General features: G+C 41.2%; 1 protein-coding gene across 3 annotated transcripts in view; it reads right to left on the reverse strand.

The window, feature by feature from the left end:
• The window catches only part of OXR1 (oxidation resistance 1), a 620623-nt gene that overhangs the window by 148062 nt on the left and 451033 nt on the right, over positions 1-21528 (reverse strand). Inside the window, exon 1 of one of the 3 annotated variants that reach the window (XM_045287270.1) lies at positions 20957-21136. The exons of the other annotated variants lie outside the window; for them this stretch is intronic. The gene's annotated coding sequence lies outside the window, so the exon portion shown is untranslated. Of the gene's footprint in view, positions 1-20956; positions 21137-21528 lie in introns of those variants that run through there. 3 annotated transcript variants of the gene reach the window in all.

Consider the following 21528-nt stretch of genomic DNA (forward strand, 5'->3'; position numbering starts at 1 on the left):
ATGAAGTCAGGAGGGGGTGGGAGCACTAGAACTGGCTCAAAAGAAAGAAAATGTTTTGAGAATGATGATGGCAACAAATGTACTTGACACAATGGATGGCTGGATGGATTGTAATAAGAGCTGTAAGAGCTCCCAACAAAATGATTAAATTTAAAAAAAACAGGCTATAAGCACACCTAATAAAAACATATGATTGCTTTCAAGTAACTATGACTACTTTGCATCAGGTGTTCTCAACTAGGAGTATCAAAAGTGCCTTGTCACAGATGGCTAATTGCCATTCCTTTAATCAAAATGGTTATATTTGTTTCAACCTACAGAAGACACAGGAGATATCAAATTTGTGGTTTTTAGCAATGCCCTCAACACTCAATCCTAGCTATTTCTGTCCTAATTCCTCCCTACAGATGTTGTTGGCTCAGTTACAGCAAGCCATTAGGCACGTCTATGCCGAACCCTGTAGAGGCAGAAAGAATATCTGACCTATGCCTATAGACCTCAGAGAGAAACCAAATCAGAATGCAGGGAACCAGCTGAACCTCATCCATAGGTTTGAATTCCTTTGTTTTTCATTTGGACAAGGAATTTGTTATTAAAAATCTTGGTTTCCAGTGTAAAATACTGCATCTCAACCACCTATCCAACTTTGATAAAAACTGGCTTTCCCAGGAAATCAATGCCCCCTCAGTGCTTCAGTACAAAGAAATCATTTTGTCCCATTGCACATTAAAAAGCCCAAGATCCTCCCTCTTTCAGCCTGTTTACGAGCTCAAGAAATCAAAGCTGAAGAGAGTATTTTGTGACATCTGACCTATAACTGCTCGGATTTGGCCGAATACCCAGCATGGATGAACCCTGTGCTGCCTGCAATCTGTTGTGGAAAGAGATGTGTGAAGCCCAGTCATGGGAATCACAGATAAGGTGGGTATCACAAATCACATACACGTGTTTGTTGAGGCATATTATAGAACCTGTGAACACCCCTATGAAAGCCAACAAGGAAAACTTGCATAACAACTCTCCAAAGGTAAACATGCCTTCTATGTTTCAAACTGCTGGGCAAGCATTTAAACAGCTATGTACTGGAAAGCTGTAAATGTGTTCATTCAATAACATGTTTCCATTTCCTCTTTGTCCCAAGTTTAAAATTATGCTACCCAACCATTTAGTAAAGCAACTGAGTTTTGTTATTGCACAAATTGGCTGCATCTATCAAGACACCAAATGGAGGAGTTCAAGGGCAGTGACTTGTAATGAGGCAAGTCTTAATAGCCCTAACCATGAATTTTTTCAAAGAGTTAGAATCAAACATTTTACTCATTTGAGGAAGCTCTTGATATCACTATATAGGACAAAAATGGAAAACAAAGCGGTGCGTTCATGTTTATTATTAAATCTACATACAGTATGCATGATTGCCTTTATACAGATGTATGGGCATTCAATCTATAATGCTTTTAAGATAACTATAAAATCCTAATGGTGAATGGGGTTTGAATGAGGGTGTCAATAGTGTTCTGCTTGCTTGAAGGTTTGGGGTTCTTTGTCTAGCAAGGACATCTATCAAGAGCACCATTTTGACTTTGGGGGGAACTCCCGACTTGGGAGCTGTCCGATGGAAAGGGACCCAGAATTACCATCTACTTAGCACCTCCATCCTCCCCTCACAGTGACATGACAGGTTTTAATCTGTTGGGTAGGGAACTGCACATGCAAGAACTGATCCAGGAGGTTCCCCACTGGCACCAAGCCCATGCTTAGGGTAAACAGAGCTCAGTAGAACGGGAGATCAAACTGTGCAGGGCAACAGCTCATGGGCTTCAGCTCAAGATGAATCTGTACTTGTGTAGACTCCTCCTACTGACAGTGTCCAGAGTGCTGCGTCCCTGGGAAAATTGATCCCATCAGTGCAAACGCCTAATACCGGAGGGGGATGATTGACAAGGTTGTACTTTTCTGTTAATATGAGTTTTTGTTCTCCTGCCTTTAGCTTATATTTTATTGTTGTTTTCCCCTTGCTTGTTTGTTAATTGCTGGTACATTTGTTGCTGGTACTCTTGTAGCTGGTCCTGTGGGAGTTCACTTTTGTCATGAGATGACTGCCAAAGTAAACTCCAGGCATGCATACGCCACGGATGAGCAGATGGATTGTGACTTTTTACTTAACTCTAGACCCATTCTAATAAGATGACCCTGCTCAGTACCTGCCTTCATGAAACGATCACTAAAAATAAGGGTGCTACAGCAAAGTGTGGTGAAGAGAGCAGTTGGTGCCAAGCTATCAATTGCAATTGTGGCTGGGGTCTTAAAGGCTGTATTTAAACAAGCAGCCATCTAAGTGAGGAGTCAACACAGTTCACATAGAAGATGCACACCAGCTTGTGTGATCCATTGAGGACCCTAGCAAAATTCAGATTTGTTGAAGGGAAAAGTATAAGAGCTAAAATTTTAAACACCCAATTTGTGGCAGGCTGTGGAGGGCAGTGGAAGCCCCAAACCTATCTGCAGAGTATCTAGTCAGATTAAGCCGTTGGTAGATCCCCTCTAGCCACAGGCAAAGGTCTGGAACAGCCTTATCAAACATAGATCATTGTAATCCTGATTATGCTTGATCGAACTTGACAGTGGGCCAGGTGACTTCCCTCTAGACCCAACCTGAATTTGCTTTAGGTGCAAGGAAGGATCTCTTGCTTGTTCCATGACAAAAATTCCTTCCTTGGCTTTTTAAATATTGATGGAGGTCTTTTCTTTCTTGCTCATTGTTGGTATTTTTATCTTTATATTACTATTGGTTTATCCTTACTACCTCATTTCATTTGTCCTTTACTGTTTCTGTTGGGTTTACCAGTTTGTGAAGCACAGAAGGAGTGGATGCATAGAGAAATAACTAATGAAAGGACTTGTAGGGGATATAGAGGCAGGTAAGGGAGAAATGGGGAGGGGAGGGGATTTCTGGAGTAAACAATGAAGTCAGGAGGGGGTGGGAGCACTAGAACTGAAGATGATCACACAACTAATTTTAAAGGTGATTTAATCATGGTGGGAAAAAAGAAAGAAAATGTTCTGAAATTGATTGTGAAAATGATTGTACGATCCTTGACATGACTGAACAATTGAATTGTATGATGTGGATTATGAGCCAATAAAACTGAAAAGAAAAAAAAGTACCCTTTTGAAATCGCAAACAAAACGAAAACCCACCCCCAAAAGCAAACTATCCGTTCCTGTAAGGATGAGCAGAGAATTTTGGAGCATTTGAATTCTGGCCGCCAGAACAACACACAAATGTGTTTGGAGGAAGTAGGGTCAGTATGCTCCTTAGAAGTGAGGGGGCGAGACTTTTTCTCAAATTATTTGGATTTGTTATGAGGAGAAACCGTTCCCTGGAAAAGGACATTATGCTGGATAAAGTAGAGGATCAGTGGAAAAGAGGAAGGCTCTCAAAACAATGGACTGACACAGTGGATACAACAATGGGCTCACTCACACACAACTGTGAGGATGATGCCAGACGGACCAGTATATAGTTCTGTTGTGCACAGGGTTTCAATGAATTGGAGGAGGTTCAATGGCACTTAACCACAACATTAACCTTCTGAGCTGGCCTCTCTGCCTTGAATTGAACTAGCCCAGTAGACTCCTCTCAGAATCACTGTTTTGATTGGACCATGATTTCTGAATCAGATTGATAAATCCAAGAATTTTCCTAATTAAAATTTGTTCCATAAAATTGTCTTCATTAGCTTCATTCTTGCTTAAAAGCCTGATGGAAAGATGAGCTCTTTGTGCTTGCTGATCTTTGTGTAATGCTTTTGATATCCATTGTGCTGAGAGCTAGCTGAGGACAAGATGTTCACTTAAAAACGAAAATGCTGAGCCATGTAAGATCCCAACTTCAGTAGCAGTCTCATCAATGGTAATTCTAGGGTCAAGTCCATCAGTATTTGCACTTCAGACTGATTTCTTCATTCAGCACTGTGGAGGGTCTTCCCCCTCTAGGCTCATTTATGAGGTCTTCCTGACTTTCCTTAACACACTTGACCCAACCAAAAATTGTTGGGGAACATTCCTATAAACTTGTTACAAAGCTTTAATGATTTAGGAATCATTTAGGAACCACATGAGTTTTGTAAAAATTTGATACTATCTCTGATCTCAAAATCTTGGCATGCTGGGCCCATTGCCTGATGGTCCACAGAGTATCCTTGCTTTTGAAGGCATCCAAATGAGACTAAGACAGCTTTGCTACTGAGGGCTTTTGTCTGTAGCCATCCACTGATCTCAGAGACATGTTTAAACATATTTTGTTTTAAATAAATCCAAGCATGAAGGACCTGCAACCACAGTAGCAATATTTTTTTACCCATCTCCATATGTTAAAAGAGTTGTTGGTGTAGAACACTATGAACTTTAAACTAAGAATAATCATCTCTCTATGATTTGAAAATCCCTTTTCTACCTTTCACCTTTGACATTCTAGCCCTATGAAATCTAAATCTCATTACCTAAGCTCCTGGCTCTTTTTGAAGATTTTATCTGTTATCAAAATATTAACTTAACCTTTTCAAGTTAGACTCTTGATCACAATCTAATATATATGTGCCCTAAAATAAAACTGAAGACTCTCCTTTGAGTTCTGGTTGAAAAATAGATACAGCTCAGCTAAGGTTTAGAAAGAAGATATTTCATGCCATAAGTCTTTTTCTTTGCATAAATAATTAAATTCATGCTCACTATTCTATTCTATTTCAGACTATTGAGTTATAATTATATTTTAATTTATGAGGGAAACAATTTAAATCACTCTTACTGAGTGACATTATATTCTACCTCTAATGTTTACTGTTTGAGGTGTTGAATTAATTAATATCTGATTAACAATCTGCAATAGACAGATAACATAACCTTCCTTATTGAAAAAGAGGAGGATTTGAAGCACTTGATGAAGATCAAGAATTGCAGCTTTCAGTATGGATTACAACTCAATGTAAAGAAAACCCAAACCCTCACAACTGGACCAATAAGTAACATCATGATAAACAGAGAAAAGATTAAAGTTGTCAATAAATTGGTTTTGTTTGGATCTGCAATCAATGCTCATGGAAACAGCAGTCAGGAACTCAAGGTCCACATGGCATTGGGTAAATCTACTGCACAAGATCTCTTTAAAGTGTTGAAAACCAAGGACGTTATTTTGGGGACTAAGGTGTACCTGACCCAAGACACGGTTTTGTCAGTCGCCTCATCTGCATGTGAAAGTTGACAGTGCATAAGGAAAAGTGAAGAAGAATCACTGGATTTGAATTATGGTACTGGTGAAGCATATTAAAGTGCAGGCGCAGTACGAAAGAGGAAGACCCTTGACAAGATAGACTGACACAGTGGCTGTGAGAGTTGGCTCTAATATAAGAACAACTGTTAGGCTGGTGCAGGACCTGGGCAGTGTTTCATCTGTGGTATACAAGGGCACCATGAATTGGAGCTGACTGGGCAGTACCTAATCACCACAACAAAGGAGTGCTTTGATAAGATCTCCTATCAGCAATTAAGCAGCAACTGGCAAGAATGAAGAGTCTGTTGTGGAGAATCTTAGAGAACATTAGGGGATTGTGCAGAGACAGCCTTAACTAAAACTGACAATGTGATATCAATCCCACTTCAAGCTAGTGGAGGTTGAGTTCAACCATGGTACATTCAATTGTGTCGACATAATTTAATCTCAATACAAACCTTGAAGAGTGAGCTTCCTGATTGGTGAAAGATATCAGTGCATGGGAGGTGAGGTCTAGGAAAAAGAAGGTTACCTTCCTCTCTGTGTGTGCCTAAGCTGAGAACTTCTGTCACATCTGTCACATTTCCTGAACAGGGTAGGGATCCAGTACGTTAAGTATAACGGCAAGTGACGAGCACAGCATTGATGATCTTGGAGGAGTGAACTCTAAAAGTCATATTTTAATGTTGATCTAATCTATTCTATGCCATTTTGTCACCGTTGATCTATAATTAATCTATACTCTACGAAGCATATTATAACAGTATGTCAGAAGTAATGATAGATCCCTCATAGAATCAGGCCCAAATTACAGTAGGCCCCACTTCCTTAGAACATCAGCTGCCACCTATTACTTCTCTGAGGGAAGTCCTGAAGGATCTATTCAAATATTCAATGGTTCTGAGATTAAACTTTTCAAAGACAAAATTTTGCTCAAGAGCAAAATTTATCCTAAAACTTCATCCTGAATGTATTCCATCTGGATTATGTAAATATGAATATTAAACATTTCAAAATTAGCAATGGTTCTGTTCATGAATTTTGTTTTTATAGATATTTTAATGCTTTCTAAAAATACTAAGAATGAGCCCTGGTGGCACAGTGGTTAAGTATTGGACTGCTGTCCCGGTATATAGTTCTATAATATGAAACTTAAACAATAGTTACTTTACTGAATTTTGCAACCTTTTCATTCATCTTACACAAAATATTAAACCTAAGGTAAAAGAAAAACTGCAGCAGATATACATGAACTTTTTTTTCCTTCAAGGAATACATTTGAGGCTTTGTTTTGTTTTCTTTTCTTCAGAGGTACAATTTGACACATTCATAATAACTGCGCTGTAAACTCCTATCGTGGACTTAAAAACAGACCTAAAATACATGAGATTTTCAGACCGTGTTTAAATATCAGGAGATTAGAAAACATTCTATCAGGACACAGACTAGTTTGCCAAAAGAACAAACAAAGCTGTCTTGGAAGAAGTGTGGACAGAGTGTGGACAGAAGTGTGGACACTTAGAGGCGAGGATAATGGGACTTTGTCTCAAGTCCTTTGGACACACTGTCAGGAGAGGCTGTCCCCGGAGAAGGACATCATGCTTGGTCAAACGGAGAGGCAATGAAAAAGAGGAAGACCTTCAACAAGATGGATTGACCCACGGTTCCATCAATGGGCTCAAACAAGAGAAGGGCCCCACATGCAGTGTGTTGTTCTGTTGTACGCAGGGTTGCAATAAGTTGGGAGAGACTGGATAGTACTTAACAACAACAACAAGGACACCGACACAGAACATACATATCTACTAATCATCACAAACATCTATGGAAAACTTTTGGGCGTACAAATTTTCTTTTTTATGATTATATTGGATATTGACATATTGCTGGCATTGGTAGCCATTTGGGTTTTCTAAAGCAGTGTTGCTATCAGACCCTTTTCCTTAAAATTCTACATAAGAATACCGTGATAGGTAGGTTTATTATGCCAACCTGGCCAATAGGAACATGTGGGATTAATAAAGTTACGTTTGATTGGAGGGAAAAAGAGATAAATGGCTCAGCAAAGCCTGCCCCCCTCTCTCTTGCTCTCTGGTAATGGGATCAACATGCAGCTGCTTTAGCTAGTTCTCTGCCTTATCTTGTGAGCAACACTCCCTGTGTGACAGCCAACCATGGATCATGTTGCTGGAGCTTGAGGTTCCAAGACCTGCTTTGCCACATTGCTGGTGTGTGCATTGCTTGAGCGTGAGGCTGGTGAATCCTGTCGCCTTGCATTGCTTGAGTTTGATATTCCATCCCAGCCTGTTTCCCTAAGCTCCTGAGCTGCTGACTGCTGTGACTCGCCCTGCTGTTTGCTGCCTGTGGGTGAATTGCCTGAGGGAAGACTCAGCTGTCTGCTTCCTTGACCTTGGACCCAGCTGCCCCCATGAGTTGAAGGACTTTCAGTATATTAATTGTTCCATGGAATCAAGTTGAACTGAGCCCTCTGTTGTATGGACTAATTACCAGTTGTATTCCTTAGTGCTGTATGAATCTATTCATATATATATGTGTGTGTGTATATATATATGTATTCATAAGTGTCCTGGTTTTGTTTCTCTATTGAACCCTGCATAACACAAATACTGAGACAGAAAGTTTTCATTCAACTGTCAATAACAGGATGCATTGAAGGCAGACATCTTTGACTTAACTCTCTCACTCTTTACACACACACACACACACACACACACACACTCATAAAGATGTAGTATATTTATTGCATCAAGTAAAGAATAACTTAAAAATATAAGGAAAAGGTAATACTGTAATCTATTTTTCAGACCCAGCTCACCAAAACAGTAGATAATATTGTCTTCTTAGTTACTAGCTTTAAAACAGTAATTACTCTGAATTTAAAGAGATATTTTTTCTATAATAATTCTGTTTGTGCAAATAAGTGAGTCACCAAACTAGGTTCATTTTAGCCTTTTCACCAATATCCCTGTAGCCAAGCATATCAGACTCAGTGATCTATGTGTACCAAACTAGTTTTTACATCATTGTAGAAATACTGAGGTTTATTCATAGTTATGGAAACTACTTCAGTGAAGCACAATCATAACAACGATAGGAAAATATAATATTTCAACATAACTGATAATATTAACAGATAATAATATCAGAACAAACCAATTACTACTTGTTGGGCTTGGTATTCTTAGGCATGTCTCTTAACTGTTTTGTGACGCTACTATAACACTCATGAAAACTGAGCTTTGTGAGCAGTGGTTTGATCGCATCCTGAAGGCAATAAGTAAGGAAGGAGGCATGGCCACTTAAGCATACCTCTAACCTTCCTTTCATCACCTAAAACAACAACAAAAAAAGGTGTCTGCCTCAAAGGGTTATAATGAGCTCCAGATGAGGTGGCATGAGAAGTTTGTAAACTAATTGAAACAGACAGCAGTAGTCGGCCCTCTGTCACTGGACAGATGTGAAATACCAGAAATAAGTACTCATTGAGGTTTATTTTTTAGCATTGCTTAAAATTGTCTTTACCTCTTTGCTTTAAAGACCTGCATCCTATCATTACACACAACATGCACCTACCAGCCCTTTCCCACACAGTAACCCATACTGGAAAGAATCAGAGAAGGAAACCCAATTTTTAAAAAGCGTCCACCGTACCTTTCTTCTGCAGTTCAGTGTCATAATCTCCAGAGGCCAAACTTGACTTTCCTCTTTAAAAGACAACACATACATCTCTGTCCCTGATCCCACTTAGCTTCTTGTGGGTGAACTTTTTCTATTGCACCTAATTCCTTTGAACATATTGGGAAATGTTCAAAGTTTGAAATATAAGCTCTGTGTGGGCAAGGATCTTCACCAGTTTTGTTAATCAAGGAAATCCAAGTAGGTGCTCAATACGCAGAGACCGAATTCAATGACAGACGCCCTGGTAACACAGCAAGGTACTCACTGGGCTGCGAACTACAAGGTCAGCAGCTTGAACCCACCGGCCACTCAGAGGGAGGAAGATGAGGCTTTCTACTCCTGTAAAGATAGACCGTCTTGGAAGCCCCCTGGGGCAGTTTTACTCGGTCCTATTGGGGCCCTATGATTCATAATTGGTAGTGAGTATTTTAATAAATCAGTGAATAATTAGAAGGAAGAGAAGTCCAGTGGAAAGTCTGGCTACATTTTAGACTGATAGAACGATTTATGGTGAGTTGAAGTAACAAAAATTTGAGCTCATTCACACTGAAATTACAAACTGTATTTGAAATGTATTTTTGGACACTCAAGAACCAGATTCAGAACTCTCTTTTAACATGATCCCTCCGACTGACCAATGCAAGCCACAGAGCCCTTTCCAAACGTGCTCAGGCAAGTCCCGCACTGGGATTGCAGCAGGTGATTTGAATTCTGCTGTAGGCGCTGTCCTTGCCATCTTTATTGGATGGGTTTCCTCCCTCTTATGCCTCTGGGCGTCTTTACAAGCAAGGTGGAAAAGGCCATTTCTACCAATATTGTATGAAAGTAAATGTTCCCCTAAAGAAACAAGATAAATGCTGCTTTTCCCTGCCTTGTTTTGTTCCCCATTAGGAAGCGTTCTGAAGTTCCTAAGGGAGAAATGCTGCTTTTATTTGAAGCCGGTCATGGTGACAGGCAAATGAGGAAAGCTGGTCCAATGCCTGCTGTGTGCTCAGAGTCCCAGGACCGAAGGGGCCTGTTGTCGTTTTACAGTAAGAATTGCAAACTAGTGGTCACAGGCCACTCACCGATGAGTGGTTTTGCCTGTGTATTTCAACACTGCATGGACAGCCAACACTGAACAAAGCAGGGAGGTTTCATAAAAACCTAGGAGTCCATCTTGCACGTGTCAGTGTGAGGGCCGTGGTCCTCCGAGAGCCAACGTGTCCTGCAGTTGAACAGGAGCGGCCTGCTTTTGACCAGTGTTAAAAACAATCAAACTCAAAAATCCAAAATGTATGGTTTATTGTCAGCACTTATCCTGTACGCATATTGAGGCATCACTTTAATTTAAAAACAACAAAAAACGAGTAGGCCAAAGTCTTTCGTTCCAAGGAGGCTCAGAAAGAGAAGAGGAAGAAGGCTAGATTGGCAACCTGGCTAATCCCAGGGGGCCCCAGGGATTGTTGCTCTTCTCCTTCCTGCAGCAGCTGATGGCCAGTCAGTCACAGGGTGGTCTCTGGGCTCCCAGCCACCTGCAGCCATGCGATCTTTTGCAATGTAAATTACGTAAGCCTGGCCCTCTTTCTACAAGGTGCTCTGGGGCATCATGGTTACACACTGGGCTTCAAGTCAGCAACCTGCAAGGACAAATCCTTCCACAGGAAAGACAGGGCTTTCTACTCCCATAAAGAGTGACAGCCTTGGAAACTCACATGGGGCAATTCTACGAGTCAGTATAGACTCGATGGTAGCACGTGAGTTCGTGTGGTGTCCAACAGAAAATAAAAGATTAGCAACAACTTTGCGTGAAAAGAGACTGCTCATAGTACTAATCTTGGGTCAGAAATATTTGCATAATTAACATTTGGTAAGAGTCCTGTTACTTGTTTTACTTGGCAACACCAGCGCTTCTGTTTTCCTCTGCCTATATTCCTTCCCACGGAGTTTGGGAGCCGTGAGCAATTGAATAGAGAGTACCTGTAATGGCGGACCAATTCTGGCGGGGCTCACTAGGGTTCAGTTAGTACTTGATCGCTAACTCAGAGGGCAGTGGTTCCAGTCCAGAAGCTGCTCTGTGGGTGAAAGTTGTGATCGTTTGATTCCATAAACATTACAGCCTTAGGAATCCTACGGGGCAGTTCTATTCTGTTCAATAGGCTCATTATGAGTGTGATTCAACTCCGTGGCAATAGGTTTGTCAGGGGGTTGGCTGTTGGTGTTTCATAGAGCAGTGGTGACTTTTACTGGCAATGGGCGTCCATTCATTTTCAGTAATCCCTTGAATTCTATATTCCAGGTCTGATCCTCCTACTAAGTAGCACAACAAGTAGCATCCAGCTTCTAACCAAATGGTTGCTGATAGGACCCCACCCAGCAGCGTCTTGGGAGGAAGACCTGGAGACCTGCTCTTGTAAAGATAACAGCCTAGCAAACCCTAGGGGCCACTTCTACCATGTCACAGGGAGATGGTGATGAGCTGAAATTGATTTGATGACTCCTAACCTGGAGATTTGGTGATGTAATGGTTACAAATTGGGCTGCTGAATGAAAACTCAGCAGTGCAGTGGTTCTCAACCTTCCTGAGGGTGCGACCCTCAAATAGAGTTCCTCATGTTTTGGTAACCCCTAACCATCGCAAATATGTGTTTTCTGATGGTCTTAGGTCGTTTGACCCCCAAAGGGGTCACGACCCACAGGATGAGGACTGCTGCCCTAGTGGGAGAAAGCTGAGGTTTTCTATTTCCATGGAGAGGTACAGTCTTGGAATCTCACCAGGGCAGGTCAGTTTTGACCTACAGTATGTCTATGAGTAGGCAGCAACTCAACGGCTATGAGATTGGGTTTGCGGGGATTGGGGTTTTTATTGTTTTGTTTGGAACAATAATAGCATACTCTTGGCTTCCTCTTATTTTTCTGAATTCCAGTGATTTTAGTCTTTTTAACTAAAGTTATCTTCTAGGCAAACTTTGAACTAATTCACACACACATGGCAGAAAGACTGATGAGAACTTTGAGGCTTCTCCAGGTTCTCAGGTAAATAATGAAGTTCTTAAAATTCAACTACAGATACCAGCGAAGCAGTTCCTGGGGAGGGAGAATAGGGTCATAGTGGCAGTGGTCTGATATTATCCCACTGTTCTTATGAGGAACAGAAATGACTTTGCTGGTATCAAGGTCAAGTTTCCCAAGTGCCAGATGATAATTCTGAATTGATTTAAGATGGCCAGAAGATTCTCTTATTCAAAATTATTGGTGCTGACATCCCCCTACCACCACCACCACCACCCACCCCCCGGAGGGATTGACTTCCTTTTTGGGGACCAGTCTTGTTAGCTGCCAGTTAGAGGAAACTTAGAAGCGTCAGGTGTTGCACAGATACTCATGTTGTACTGACCCCCCACATTCTGTGATCCCTTCCAGAAGTGTGTCATCAGGAATCTTAACAAATAGTCTTCAAAGTTTCTAAACTGTAGAAATAGAATATTGTGCACTGCAATGGTGTAACATTTCAACATAAGGTGCTGCTTCAGTTTGATGCAGCTTACAGCAAATTCATTTTCTAAACTTTTGTTTCCCTCTTTTGTGCAAATTACACCACAGCCTACACAGAAATTGAAGTATAGTGACTGTTTACCCAGGCTTAGTGGGCCCCAACTCTTGCCGTTTTTGCCAAGAGCCTTTGGATGTTGCCAGAGCACACGCTAAACCTAGGATCTGTGGTCCTATTTTTGACAACTGGATTTAGTACAATCAGTATCAGTCAAACCAGGTTGATGAAGAAAGTGATGTACAAGATATAAATATGAGTGAAATCAACTTTGGGTCCCCTTTTCATAGAGCAACGTTGTGCCACAAAAAAAAAAAAAAGAACACTGCTTTGGGCATCTGTGTCCTCATGTGCTCAGTTCAAGAGGGGAGCTCCAGTTGGAACTGAGACACAATTCACAGCCGTGACTAAGTGTCCGTGTGAAAGGCTCAACACCACAGGCACACTCAAGCAGAATGCCCAAGAAAGTTCTGGTCTTTGATCTCAAGATGACAGTCTAACAGAGTCAACAAGGCAGGTACTCAAATAATGAGTACTTAATGCCAGAAGTTCAGCAGAATTCCTAGGCTGGAATTAGACATGTGAGAAATCAGGAAATGCTTCATTTAAGAATGTCTGAAAAGGTGAGGCTGCCATGGAAGGGAAGAGAAGCTGCATGGCAGAGATTCTACACAGAGAGAAGCACTTGACCCACGTCCTCGGGCAGGAAAGTGTGAGGCACATTGAAGACGCATGGCCTGGCTCAGTTTCACTCAGACCAAATCACAGACATCCCGTCAATTCTGAGGGACAGGAATGCTATGGAGTGGAGCAGAACGGTCCCCTTGGGGTAGTGAGGCTGGAAAGCTTCACAGGAACAGAAAACCTAATCTTCTTCCTGCAGAGTTGCTGGTGGGTTTGAACTGCTGGCCTTTTGTTCCCAGTCATTATCTAATCCATTGCACCACCAGGGCTCTTTTCAGTATCACTAGAGTTGATATAAATGGTGGAAATGGGGGATGAGACTTTTAATAGTAGTTTGGCTCCAATATATGGGAAGTTCTGAATGTCGATCCGAGATTCTGTTTCCAATACAGTAAGTCACTATGTCAAATGTTTTGGAGGAGAAATGATTGATAGGTGTGACTGTTAGCAATATTTTGAGTACTTACTGTGGGCCAGGCATTTTCTAGGCCATTGGCACATGTTTTCTCATTTAGCCCTCATACGGATTCCGAGAGATAGGCACTGCTATCACTTCCATTTTACAAATGAGCAGACAGCAGCTTTGAAAAGTTACTGCACCCATGCTTGTTCAATTAATAAATGGTAGAGTAGAAGTCAAGCCCATTTATGACTCCAACATCCTGAAACATAAATATTCTTCTCAGCGGTAAGTCAGGCTATGCTCTCTAAAGATCCATTCGGGTTAACTGAAGGGGCATGTATTCCATGGGGGGGGGGGGTGTACTGCAATGTTCAGGTGGGAGACAACTGAAGCCGTGGTGGAGATGGAAAAAAGAAAACCAGTTTGAGTGACGTTTTAGAGGAAGACGTCTTTCAGACTCTTTCGGAAGAAGGAAGTTTTGACTGTTCGGGAGACGTGGTGTTGATACCACAGGTTTTAAAGAGGGTACTCAGGAGAGCAAGGCTTGAGAGCAGGGTGAAAGGCTACTGCCGACCACCAGGAACAGCGCTGGATGGGCCGAATGCTGTTCAGGGAAGTATGATGGTTGGAGGGCTAAAAGTCAAGTTAAAGATGAGAGCCATTCACTAAGGATGTCAGAACAGAGAGAGAGCCTGAGACTGTGAGCTTGGGTTTCCCACCTCTGGACACTTTGACTGAGAGAAGAAAACTTTCATTTGTGTAATCAGGTCTCTGCTACTGCCAGGTAACATACTTCTTTATTGATATATATATATATATATATTTTTTTTTTATATCCCTTCACTGAAATAGTGGAAAAATTGGTTCTGGTCAATCTGTTTCATAGATAGCTACAACCTATGGAAACAAAGTTGAAGATTTTCAGTCGTTCCTCTCTAGTTCTCCATCATTCATGGAACAAGATTATGATCTCTCATAAAGCTCCCAGATAAAGCCCTTAGAAACACTCTCGAAAAGCGGGGGCAAGGAGGACATGTTTCAACTAAATACGGGACATTCAAAATTCTGAAAGAAAAATCATTCTTGTGCTGAAAAGAATGCTTAGAACCAAAACAGGGCTTTAACTTGAGAAATAACGAGAGTTGATTTTAATATTTTTCTTAAAAAGAGGTATCAGCAATAATCTATCACTAACAACAGCTTGGTGTGAAACTCTAGGCCTTGCAAAAGTTAACGGAGAGACATGACACTTCCCTTGACATGATTCTAACCCCATCCTCAAATGGGTCAAAGTTGGTAGGGAATCAGAGGTCAATCTGAAACTGCACTTGATGGTTTACTTATGGTTAAGGGAGGTTATTGTGAGAGTACTATGTCCATGGCTGGGGGCTCCCTTAAGAAAGGGACATTGACAAATCAGAAGACATCTCACAGAATAGAACTAAGCCTCCACTTAGAGCACTGGTTCTCAACCTGTGGACCACGACCCCTTTGGCGGTCAAATGACCCTTTTACAGGGGGCGTATGATTCATAACAGTAGCAAAATTACAGTGATGAAGTAACAACAAAAATAATTTTATGGTTGGGGGGTCACCACAACATGAGGAACTGTATTAAAGGGTCGCAGCATGAGGAATGTTGAGAAACATTGGCTTAGAGTCATGGTTGAAAATCAGGAATGTTGGCCGTCCAGCAGAGGAAGCTCATGTGGGACACGTTGCCTTCCTCCTAACTAATTGTCCCTTTCCAACTCTTGTCCTCCTTCACTTGATTCTCATTTCAATATCTGGGATGAATGCCTGATTTCATGAATCAGCTAAATGTTACTCCTAATGTTACTCAAATTTTCCAATAAACTCCTCTTATAGTTTAGAATAAAAACCAGACTCCTCAACATGCCTTGACCTCTGTTATCTTCTTCACAGTCCCAGGTGCTTCAATCCTTTCTGCCTGGCATGCTAACATCTAGATTTCCAACAGCTTGGCTCCTCCTCATGGCATAGAGCTTATTTCAGTGTCATCCTTCAGACCAGCCTGTCCTAAACACCTCTGAAGGCAAGGTCTCATACAAATCTTGGTCCCATTACTTATAAACACACCAGGCTGGACTTGCCATCTGCTGCCAGCTGGAAGACCTACTGGCACGCGACTGTGAGAGTCCAGTGAGATTAGTCGTGGAGAGGGCATCGTCAGTCAGTGTCCAGAGCTTGTTGTGAGCTGCCAAGGAGTGCCCGTGACTCATGGCAACCCCTTGCACACTATGACAAAATGTTGTTGGGTCCTGTACTATTTCCGCAATCAGCTGCAGCTCAGACCACGGCAATCCATAGGGTTGTCACGGGCATGTTTTGGAAGTCGTTCACCATGTGCTCCCTCTTTGTGTTAATATGGAAACTTGGCTGAAATCTGTTCATCGGAACACTATGCACGGAATTCACGGTCAGACAGGAGGTGGCTGTTTATGAAGTGCATTGGTGAGGAATCCGACATGGAATGCATGGCTGTACCATAGTCCAAAACCAAACAAACAAACTCACTGTCATTGAGTCAATGATGACTCATCAAGACCCGAGAGTCAACCCCCAGCAATCACTCTGTTAACTTTTAATGTAACAGGAAGGAGGCATTATGGTAAAGTAGTTACAAGTGACTCTAGTCCTCTAATCCTAAACCTGCCATTAGCCACCATACCTTGGTCATGTTGGGGACGTCCATTTCCTCTTTAATAGGATTTAATGATCTGGATTACATAGTTCTACTTATTTTATAAGGGTCCCTGCAAAGGCAGAAAATTACCTGTCCAGCTGCAGGGGGCAGCCATGTGATCAAAATACATCTTTCATGCCAAGAGGTCTTGTTTCCCATTAGCTAGGTAATCTTGTATTTTAACATGCCATCAAGTCATTACATCCTGTGAGATAAAGTAAAGAACCTACGTCTTCAGAGAACTGAAATATAAACTTTCAGAGCATCTGGTGGGTTTGAACTGCCAGCCTAGTGGTTAGCAGTCCAATGCTTACCTGACAGCGCCACCAGGGCCCTCTCCAGAAATGCAGAAGTAGAAGATATGTTGAGAAACACCAGCTTTGCGTTGTTAGCTAGTCCGAGGTCGGCAAGGGGAGAAGAGGTGATGATGGTGCGAATATGACAGACATTGTAATACAGAGGAGAGGTGGAGACATGTTTCCCCACATACCTACCTCTCCAGCACACAGGAAGGTGAGCAGAATAAAACATCCCTATCAAGGGAAGAGACTGAAGATAACAGAGACAATGAATTGGCCCGGTGAAGACCCATGGTCACACTACTGCCATAACGACTGAGGAGATTCTTGAGTTCGGGGTCTGAGACATGAGCGCAGCATGAAATCTGGGGTGCTGGAATATGCATTCCCGGAGAGAGGAGACCACTAGAGAGCCGGCCAATAGAGAAGACTGGCCAGAAAGCCAGCCAGACTCCAAGGTCCGGATTCACATTTTGCCAGGCCCTTTAGACTAGCTAAGGGCCCTTTGGGCTTCTTTTCCAAAGTATCCCCTTTAATAAGTCACTCTTTCTATTCGTACTTTTCTCTGATTCTGGTCTGAATTTTGTCCCTCACCTTGTCTTGTGAGTTGGTCAGGGTCTGAAGAGTGGAGAGGTTTGGAACTTAAACCTCCTCTGGGTGACATTTCCATATTTTTTGTTTTATTAAGTATGATTTCTCCATTAAGCAGAATTTTGGCTGAACTCTATTGGAGAATTCCCCTGCTATGTCAGTCTTTTACGGGTGTTAAAGAGTGTGGGGTGTTAGCAAATGCTTTTCTGCATCCATAAAGGTGAGCGCGTGCTTCTTTTCCTTTGTTCTGTGGAGGTGTGGATTAAGTTGACTGATTTTTAACATTTTGAATCATCCTTACATTCCTCCTAGGGGAGTTCTTAATGTTAGTGGTATTAGGTCTTTACTCTTGGGTCCACCTACCCTTTAAATAAGCAATTTATTCCTAAATTTATCCTAACTTCCTAAGATATTCAGTATTACCAATCACTTGTTGAGAGTTCTGCCCCATGAATTTTGTGCTCAATTTCCCCCACTGGTAGCATTATCTTTTCTTTCTTCCCTTAACTATCTGCATTCCAACTTCTAAAACCTTGTTCCTCTCACGGATCCCTCTTCTCTTTGTCCATGTAAGCCAGGTTTCATTTTTCAAAAACAAGCAAGTACACAAAACCAGTTTCTTTCCTGTTATCGTAGTGGAATAAATAAAAGAAGCAGACCTCAATGCATGTATGTCACCTGAGCTTGTCTTTTTAAACTAAATATCGTAATGTTAACATGCTTGAAATGCCTAAGAGAATTGAATTTATGACATTTATAAGTACATAGAAAGGATTAGCTTACAGCATTGTAAATATGTTCCATGAGACTTTTAAAGAGTTGGTTAAAAATGATATAGTTTTAAGAAGGTACTTCCAAATGTATGAAGAAGTGTATTTAACAACAGTTTAAATTGCCAGGAAACAATCTGTTGAAATTGTGAGTTAACAGAGACAAGTGACTGTCGCACAACGATACTGACGTGTGACTGGAGCGCATTTGCTACGGGTTGGCATTGTGGAGTAAGCCCTGTCTCCGACTCCGTAGGCATCAAACCATGGACCCCAGGAGGATGACATGCAACCCCCAAAATAGCAGCCACTGATATAGATGTGTGGAGAATGTAACACAGAAAATTAAATAAAATCCAGGGATCCATTCACATGCAGAGAAGGTGGATAATGGATAATGTACAAGAAAAGGACTCAAAGATTGGTGGGTTTTGATGCTCGATGAAGCGTGAATGCAGAGAACATCTGCACATGTGTTGGATTTGCCGTGCTGTTGTTTGACTTTCGGATAATGCACTCCGAATTTAATGGTACACATATGGTCTCATTTAGTTTCAAAAACCAAATTGTCTTTGGTATCTATGAGTGCATTGCATAAATAAATAATTTTTCATTCGAAAAAAAATACTGACTTGTGTAAACTATGCTTACAGGCTTAAGGAAAATCACACTGCTTAGTTATTGTATATACTCGAGTATAAGCCAAGAACCTAATATTACCACAAACACTGAATTAAAAATGTGCTGAAAAAAACTCAGCCTATACTTGAGTATATACGGTAATATTCAGTTTGTAAAAGGTTCTGTTTTTAAGCAAAAATGACTTTAAATAATATTTTTCATGCTCCCACTATCACACCCCAACTAATTTTTATTACTCAGGATTGCTGTTTTATTGGAATTTCCCTTCAGAACCATCTCTAAATTTCTCCCTTACGGGCATTCTCTATTTCCTGGATGGCAATCGGTAAGGATACATTAGATGGTATTACTACTTTATGTCCTAGAACTGTAGAAGCTATGAAGATAGAAAGATAGAATTTTGGTTTAAGTTCCCCTGAGCATTATAAGCCTGAACTTTGTGGAATAGTTGCCAGACAACTTGAAATCCTACGCACGCCAGGAACCGCAGCTTTGGTTTCAGCAGCTTTGGGTCAGCTGATACGGGAGATATCAAAAGGAAATTCCGTTGGAGAATTTATCAATAGATTCTACTTCCACCATCCTTTAAAAGAGTGAGGGAAATGACTAGGGACTCTTTTCGTCTAATGTTAAGCCAGGTTGAGGGTGTCCAAGGGAACTAATGGAAGACTGGCACCAGCTGGCCAACAAAGACAGAGGAAGCTGTGTAGGCATTGTGCCGCACTGCCACCAATGGCAAAGGACAGCAGTCTGTGATCTGGAAACCAGGTAACGGTGTAGGTGACTACTTGGTTACCATCATAAGCAAAATGAATGGTAAGTAGAGCTCCCTGCGGTTCTACTTAGGAGTGTAATTCAAAAGGAAGGGCTAGGGAGAGGGAAAACCCTGTAAGAAATATCTAAAGGGTTTGAGGATGGGGCAGATGTTAAGAGAAAGCCAAAGGAAGACAATTCTCCACGTTCAAAGGACTGTCCTCAGGAGCTCACTGGCATCATTCTATAGAATTCCATAAGAGAACTAGACTGACTGTTGATTTTGAATGGCCACTGTAGCAAAATAAGCCAAGCATCTAGCTAGTGTCCACCAGAAAGTTATGCTCCCTAATTGTTTCGCTGGCAAGAGACTTTGCTAACGTAGCCAGATATAATCTACTGCTCACTAGGTGTGGATCATTTACCAACTCCAATTATGACTGGGACGGCGCCAAGAAGGTCAGAGTTCTCTGGTCTCCTTTCCCCACTTCCCATCATAAATGTCTTTGATTCATGGCCGCTTCACCTCCGCTTTCTGATCTGATCAAGGAACGAGGCCTTCTTAGAGCAAAAGTGCCACCCAAGGCTTTAGGAATTATTCCTGAAAACAAAAATTCAACACTGTTGATGCTTCCTAAGTTTCTCCCCACCTTTCAGAAACATCGTGTCTCCCTTCTGACTCCACTATTATTAACTTTGAATCAGTATTATTATAGCTCTCACACAGACTAAGCTAAAATGTTCCAAAGGATGATCTACTTCTATTTTATTTCTTTCCTGTGTCAAATCCCACCAGGAAGAAATAATAGTAAGATCTAAAACAGCAGGAACTTTTCTATTTTGATCACCTTGCTAGATAAACAGAGCATAGAAAAACTATGAGGAAGAAATTCCTCCCATCCCCAGAGTGGCTGTTTTCAAGTTGCCACACAGAGCAGGTGCTTTGTTTCGATCTTACTTGACTCTTACCACTGGTACGCTCCACAAGCTGCCTCCATCTAACACGGCTCTCCAGTTTTGAATTCTCGCCACGTGAGCTACTCCATTTGGTTTTACTTCTCTATACATATACACTCATTGAGAACACAAAAATGCATTTTTAAATCTCTTTTATCAATTATTTGATACTATTAGAAAATTTAACCATATACTGGCATTGCTTTTTGAGAATCTCGGCATTATTGGCCCCTAGTAAATAAATGGGATGTTAAATATATGATCACTCTATTTTATTTATTTGTTTTCATGTTCGGAATGAAACAAGACATTTGCTTCTAGAAAATTCTACCAATGGGAAATGGAAATCATAAAACAAATAACACAATATCAACTAAAATAAATGCTTTCAAGAGGTTTAAAAACACATGCTCATACCACAGATTCAAAACATGATAGACAGATAACATTACAAGTATTCTTTGCTTAGAGTTAAAGGTTGGCAATCGTATAAGAGCCACTATGCAACTCTCAAAATCTATTGTTATTTGATTAAGATCCTACTATTTTGTACATTTTTATGTCTTAGTAGCAGTGCTTTTATTTTCCCCAGATACCGATTGTCATTTTAAACACATAAACAATCAGAAGGGATGACTTAAAACACTTACTTTTCAACTTTGTAGGTATGGGGCATTTTTCTTGGAACACAGCCTTCTACAGTCGGTTGATGAAATATCTTTCAAACATTCCTGTTGTGTCACTAAGATTATTTCCATCCTGGATTCTAAGTTTCTAAGGACAGAATGTCTTTGAATAGCACTATCTCCCCCCATCTTCAGCAGACGGTTGAAGTGAGAAGTCTACACCATCCCACTTGTCTCCCTCTGACTAATTGTAAGAAGTTAAGGCTGGATACAACAGTGCTAGCCAAAAGAATGAAGAAACAAATATGTGCTTCAGGTTTAAAGGGCAAGTTATTCATTTACTCAAGGAATGTTCAGGGAAATATTTAGCTCTTGGAATGGCACACATTTAGAGGGCTGGCAAACATTCAACTCTGCTGGCCCATCATGTTTCCTCACAAACACGTAGCTTCAGGAATAGTATATGTTCAACACCAAAGACCTGCTCAGGACCACTTACTATTGTGTAAGAAAAAGCTAATGTCTTTTTGGTTTAAGTGGCTTTTTCTAAGGTGACCAGATTTAAAGCGGGTCACCATTGACCGGGGGTGGGGGTG

This window comes from Echinops telfairi, unplaced genomic scaffold (genome assembly GCF_000313985.2).
Source record: "Echinops telfairi isolate 266 unplaced genomic scaffold, ASM31398v2 ScPeMD7_1;HRSCAF=3_0, whole genome shotgun sequence".
Classification (NCBI taxonomy): domain Eukaryota; kingdom Metazoa; phylum Chordata; class Mammalia; order Afrosoricida; family Tenrecidae; genus Echinops; species Echinops telfairi.